The sequence below is a fragment of the Ursus americanus genome, chromosome X (genome assembly GCF_024610735.1).
Source record: "Ursus americanus isolate L20-20 chromosome X, mUrsAme1.1.p, whole genome shotgun sequence".
NCBI classification, from domain to species: Eukaryota; Metazoa; Chordata; class Mammalia; order Carnivora; family Ursidae; genus Ursus; species Ursus americanus.
The window spans coordinates 51,134,817-51,141,668 of record NC_142164.1 but is presented as its reverse complement, the minus strand read 5'-3'; positions in this window follow the sequence as shown (position 1 = coordinate 51,141,668).

Sequence of the window (6,852 nt, the reverse complement as noted above, 5' to 3'; positions counted from 1 at the left end):
TCGGATCAATTTCCTGGGTGTTTAGAATGATTTGAGGGGCACCTGGGTGGCTCAGTTGGTTAAGTGACTGCCTTCAGTTTGGAAAACGATCTCAGGGTCCTGGGATTGAATGCTGCATTGGGCTCCCTCTTCAGTTGGTAATCTGCCACTCCCTCTCCCTCTGTCCCTACCCCCCACTCATTCTCTCTCTCTCTCTCCCCCCCCTTTCCCTCTCTCAAATAAACAAATAAAATCTTTAAAAAAGAATGATTTGATATTTATCTACCTGTGTTCAAGGGATGAGGCAAGCATAGGGTCCTCTTACTACTCTACCATTTTAACTTCTCTCTAATTATAGTTTTGATTTGCATTTCCCTAATGATTAGTGACATTGAACATCTTTTCATATGTCCATTGGCCATCTGTATGTCTTCTCCGGAAAAATGTCTATTCAGGTCCTTGACCCATTGAATCAGATTATTTATCTTTTTGCTGTTGAGTTGAATATTTTAGATAATAACCCCTTTTCAATATATCATTTGCAAATATCTCATCTTGTTCAGTAGCTTGTCTTTTTATTTTCTTGATGGTTTCCTTTGCTGTGCAACAGTTTGTGTGTGTGTGTGTGTTTATTTATTTTTTTTTTTGTTTCTTCTTTTTGGGTGTATTTCCAGTACTTTATTTTTGTAATTATGTTCCTTGTTTTGGGAGACATATCTAAAAAAATGTTGCTTATAGCTGATGTCAGAGAAATTACTGCTTCTACTCTCTTCTTTGGTTTTATCATTTCAGGACTCATATTTAGGTCTTTAATGCAGTTTTAGTTTATTTTTGTGTATGATGTTAAAAGGTGGTCCAGTGTTGGTTGATTTCCAGGCTGCCTATGCTGTTCCATTGTTCTTATGTGCCTATTTATGTGCAAGTACCATACTGTTTTGATCACTATAGTTTTGTAGTATATTCTGAAATTTGGAAGTGTGATCCCTCCAGCTTTGTTCTTCTTTTTCAAGATTGCTTTGGCTATTTTGTGTCCTCCATAGTTCCATACAAATTTTAAGATTATTTGTATTAGTTCTGTGAAAAACGCTATTGGTATTTTGATAGGAATTGTGCTGAATCTATAGATTGCTTTGCCTAATATGGACATTTTAAAAATACTGTTCTTCCCAACCCATGAGCATGTAATATTTTTTCACTTGTTTGTGTAATCTTCAACTTATTTCATCAGTGTTATATAGTCCTCAGAGTACAGTTTTTCACCTCTTTGGTTAAATGTATTCCTAGATATTTTATTCTTTTCATGCAATTCTGTGTGGTGTTATTATCTTAAATTTTCTTTCTGCTAATTCATTATTGATGTATAGAAACACTACTGATATCTGGGCATTAATTTTGTATCCTTCAACTTAACTGAACTACTTTATTACTTCTAGTAGTTTTTTGGTGTAGTCTTTAGAGTTTTCTATGTATAGTATCATGTTATCTGCAAATAATGAGTTTAACTTTTTTACCAACATGGACATCCCTTATTTCTTTCTCTTGTCTGATTGCTGTTGCTAGTACTCCCACTACCACATTGAATAAACGTGGCAAGAGTGGACCGCCTTTTCTTATGTCTGATCTCAGAGGAAAAGCTCTCAGTTTTTCAACATTGAGTATGATTTTAACTGTGGGACTTTCAAATATGACCTTTATTATGCTGATGTATTTTCTCTCTAATCCTATTTTATTGAATTTTTATTATGAATGGATGCTGCATTTTATCAGTTGCTTTTTCTGCATCTATTGAGATGATTATATGATTTTTTTATTATGATATGTTAGTCACCACACAGTACATCGCTAGTTTTTGATGTAGTGCTCCATGATTCATTATTGATGTATAACACCCAGTGTCCAATGCAATATGTGCCCTCCTTAATACCCATTACCGGGCTAGCCCATTCCCCCAACCCTCTCTCCTCTAAAACCCTCAGTTTTTTTCCCAGAGTCCATAGTCTCTCGTGGTTCATTCCCCTTTCTGTTTAGCCTCCCTTTATTCTTTCCGCTTCTCCTACCAATCTCCCCGCTATTCCTTATGTTCCATAAATGAGTGAAACCGTATGATAACTGTCTTTTGCTGCTTGACTTATTTCACTTAGTATAATCTCCTCCAATCCCGTCCATGTTGCTGCAAATGTTTGGTAATCGTTCTTTCTGATGGCTGAGTAATAGTTCATTGTATATATGGACCACATCTTCTTTATCCATTTGTCTGCTGAAGGGCATCTCTTCTCCTTCCACAGTTTAGCTATTGTGGACAATGCTGCTATGAACATTGGGGTGCATATGGACCTTCTCTTCACTACGTCTGTATCTTTGGGGTAAATACCCAGTAGTGCAATTGCTGGATAATAGGGTAGCTCTATTTTTAACTTTTGGAGGGACCTCCACACTGTTTTCAAAAATCGCTGTACCAACTTGCATTCCCACTAACAGTATAAGAGGGTTCCCCTTTCTCCACATCCTCTCCAACATTTGTTGTTTCTTGCTTTGTCAAATTTTGCCATTCTAACTGGAGTAAGGTGATATCTCAAGGTGGTTTTGATTTGAATTTCGCTGATGGCTAATGATGTTGAACTTTTTTTCATGTGTCTGATAGCCATTTTATGTGTTCATTGGAAAAGTGTCCGTTCATATTTTCTGCCCATCTTTTCGATTTGATTATTTGTTTCTTGGGTATTGAGTTTGAGAAGTTCTTTATAGATCTTGGATACCAGCCTTTTATCTGTAGTGTCATCTGCAAATATCTTCTCCCATTCAGTGGGTTGCCTCTTTCTTTGTTGACTGTTTCCTTTGCTGTGCAGAAGCTTTTTATCTTGATGAAGTACCACAAGTTCATTTTTGCTTCTGTTTCCCTTGCCTTTGGAGACGTGTCATGAAAGAAGTTGCTGTGGCCGATGTCAATGAGGTTACAGCCTATGCTCTCCTTGATGATTTTGATAGATTCCTGTCTCACATCGAGGTCTTTCAACCATTTGGAGTTTATCTTTGTGTATGGTGTGAGAGAGTGGTCAAGTTTCATTCTTCTGTATATAGCTGTCCAACTGTCCCACACCATTTATTGAAGAGACTGTCTTTTTTCCACTGGATGTTTTTTCCTGTTTTGTCAAAGATTAGTTGAATATAAAGTCAAGGGTCCATTTCTGGAGTCTCTATTCTATTCCATTGGTCAATGTGTCTGTTTTTGTGCCAGTACCATATTGTCTTGGTGATCACAGCTTTGTAGTATAGCTTGAAATCAGGAACATGATGCCCCCAGGTTTGGTTTTCTTTTTCAACATTTTCTTGGTGATTCAGGCCTTTTCTGGTTCCACACAAATTTTAGGATTGTTTGTTCCAGCACTTTGAAAAATGTCATTGGTATTTTGATCAGGATAGCATTGAAAGTGTAGACTGCTCTGGGTAGCATAGAGCTATTTTTAACTATGCTTATTCTTCTGATCTACGAGCATGGAATGTTTTTCCATCTTTTTGTGTCTTCTTTCATGTCTTTCATCAGTGTTCTGTAGTTTCTAGAGTATAGATCCTTTACCTCTCTAGTTAAGTTTATTCCAAGATATCTTATGGTTTTTGGTGGTATTGTAAATAGAATTGATTCCCTATTTTCTCCTTCTTCAGTCTCATTGTTCCCGTATAGAAATGCAAATGATTTCTGAGCCTTGATATTGTATCTTGCCACATTATTGAATTGTTGGATGAGTTCTAGTAATTTGCGGGGGGGGTTATGTGGGATTTTCCATATAAAGTATCGTGTCATCTGCGAAGAGGGAGAGTTTGACTTCTTCTTTGCCAATTCGAATATCTTTTATTCTTTTTTGCTGTCTGAGTGCTGTTGCTAGTACTTCTAGTAGTATTTTGAACAATAACGGCGAGAGTGGGCATCCTTGTTGTGTTCCTGCTCTTAAGGGAAAGGCTTTCAACTTTTCCCCTTTGAGAATGATATTCACTGTGGGCTTTTCATAGATGGTTTTTATGAAATTGAGGAATGTACCCTCTATCCCTACACTCTGATGGGTTTTAATCAGGAAAGGATGTTGTATTTTGTCAAATGTTTTTTCTGCATCAATTTTGAGGATCATATCATCCTTGTTTCTTCTCTTATTAATGTGATCTATCACACTGATCGATTTGCAAATGTTGAACCACCCTTGAATCCCAGGGATGAATCCCACTCAGTTGTGATGCATCATCCTTTTAATGTACTGTTGGAGCCTATTAGATAGGATCCTGTTGAGAATTTTGGCGTCCATATTCATCAGGGAGATCAGTCTCTAATTCTCCTTTTTGATGGGGTCTTTGCCTGGTTTTGGGATCAAGGTAATACTGGACTGATAGAATGAGTCTGGTAGTTTTCCTTCTGTTTCTATTTTTTGAAACAGCTTCAGGAGAATAGGTATTATTTCTTCTTTGAATGTTTGGTAGAATTCCCCAGGGAATCCATCTGGCCCTGGACTCCTGTTTTTTGGGAGGTTTTTGATCACTACTTCCATCCACTCTTCATGATTAATCGGTCTGTTTAGATAATCAATTTCTTCCTGTTTCAATCTCCGTAATTTATAGGTTTCCAGGAAGGAATCCATTTCTTCCAGGTTGTTTAACTTATTGGCGTATAGTTGTTGATAATAGTTTCTAATGATTGTTTCTATTTCTTTGGTGTTGTTCGTGATCTCTCCCCTTTCATTCATAACTTTTTCTTAATATGGGTCCTTTCTCAATTCTTTTTAATTAGTCTGGCCAGTGGCTTTCCATCTTATTAATTCTTTCAAAGAACCAGCTTCTAGTTTTGTTGATCTGCTCTACTGTGCTCCGGGTTTCTAATTCATTGATCTCTGCTCTAATCTTAATAAATTTTCTTTCCTTGTGTGGGTTAGGCCTGTTCTTCTGTTCCATCTCCAGCTTTTTATTTTATTTATTTATTTATTTAAAAGATTTTATTTATTTATTTGACAGAGATAGAGACAGCCAGCGAGAGAGGGAACACAAGCAGGGGGAGTGGGAAAGGAAGAAGCAGGCTCATAGCGGAGGAGCCTGATGTGGGGCTCGATCCCATAATGCCGGGATCACGCCGTGAGCCAAAGGCAGACGCTTAACCGCTGTGCCACCCAGGAGCCCCCATCTCCAGGTTTTTAATGTGAGAATATAAGGACTGCATTTTAGATTGTTCTATTCTTTTGAGTGAGGCTTGGATGGCTATGTATTTTCCCCTTAGGGCTGCCTTTGCAGTGTCCCATAGGTTTTGGACTGATGTGTTTTCATTCTCATTGGTTACCATAAATTGCTTAAGTTCTTCTTTAATTTCCTGGTTGACCCAATCATTCTTAAGCAGGATGGTTTTTAGTTTCCAAGTGTTTGAGTTTCTTCCAAATTTATCCTTGTGATTGAGTTCCAGTTTCAAAGCATTGTGGTCTGAGAATATGCAGGGAAACATGGACGGCACTGGAGGAGATAATGCTAAGTGAAATAAGTCAAGCAGAGAAAGACAATTATCATATGATTTCTCTCATCTATGGACCATAAGAACTAGGAAGATCAGTAGAGGAAGAAAGGGATAAAGGGGGGGTAATCAGAAGAGGGAATGAAGCATGAGAGACTATGGACTATGAGAAACAAACTGAGGGCCTCAGAGGGCAGGGGGGTGAGGGAATGGGATAGACTGGTGATGGGTAGTAAGTAGGGCACGTATTGCATGGTGCACTGGGTGTTATATGCAACTAATGAATCATTGAACTTTACATCGGAAACCAGGGATGTACTGTATGGTGACTATCATAATATAATAAAAAAAACATTAAAATAAAAAAAAAGAATATGCAGGGAATAATCTCAGTCTTTTGGTATTGGTTGAGACCTGTTTTGTGACCCAGTCTATGGCCTATTCTGGAGAAAGTTCCATGTGCATTCAAATAGAGAGTATTCTTTTGTTTTGGGGTGTAGTGTTCTGTATATATCTATGAGGTCCATCTGGTCCAGTTTGTCATTCAAAACTCTTGTTTCTTTGTTGATTTTCTGCTTAGATGATCTGTCTATTGCTGATAACAGAGTGTTGAGGTTCCCTACTATTAATGTATTATTATCTGCATGTCTCTTTATTCTGATTAAGAGTTGCCTTATATAGCTGGCTGCTCACCTGTTGGGGGGCATAGATATTTATAATTGTTATATCCTCTTGTTAGATACACCCTTTAAGAATAATATAGCATCATGAGAGACTATGGACTCTGAGAAACAAACTGAGGGCTTCAGAGGGGAGGGGGACGGGGGAATGGGATAGGCTGGTGATGGGTAGTAAGGAGGGCATGTATTGCATGGTGCACTTGGGTGTTATACACAACTAATGAATCATCAAACTTTACATCAGAAACCAGGGATGTACTGTATGGTGACTAACATAATATAATTAAAAAAACATTAAAAAAAGAATAATATAGCATCCTTTTGTATCTCTAACTATAGTCTTTAGCTTAAAATCTAGTCTGTCTGATATGAGAATTGCTACCCCAGCTTTCTTTTGAGGTCCGTTGGCATGAAAAATGGTTCACCATCCCTTCACTTTCTGTCTGGATGTATCTTAAGGTTCAAAATGAGTCTCTTGTAGACAGCATATGTGTAGGTCATGTCCTTTTATCCAATCTGCAACCCTGTGGTGTTTTATGGGAGCATTTAGGCCCTTCACATTGAGAGTGATTATTGAGAGATATGATTTTAATGATGTCATGTTGCCTGTGAAGTCCTTGTTTCTATAGATTGTCTCTGTAAATTTCTGTTCTGTATTACTCTTGGGGTCTTTTTACTTTTATAGAACCCCTTTAATGTTTCTCATAGGGCTGGCTT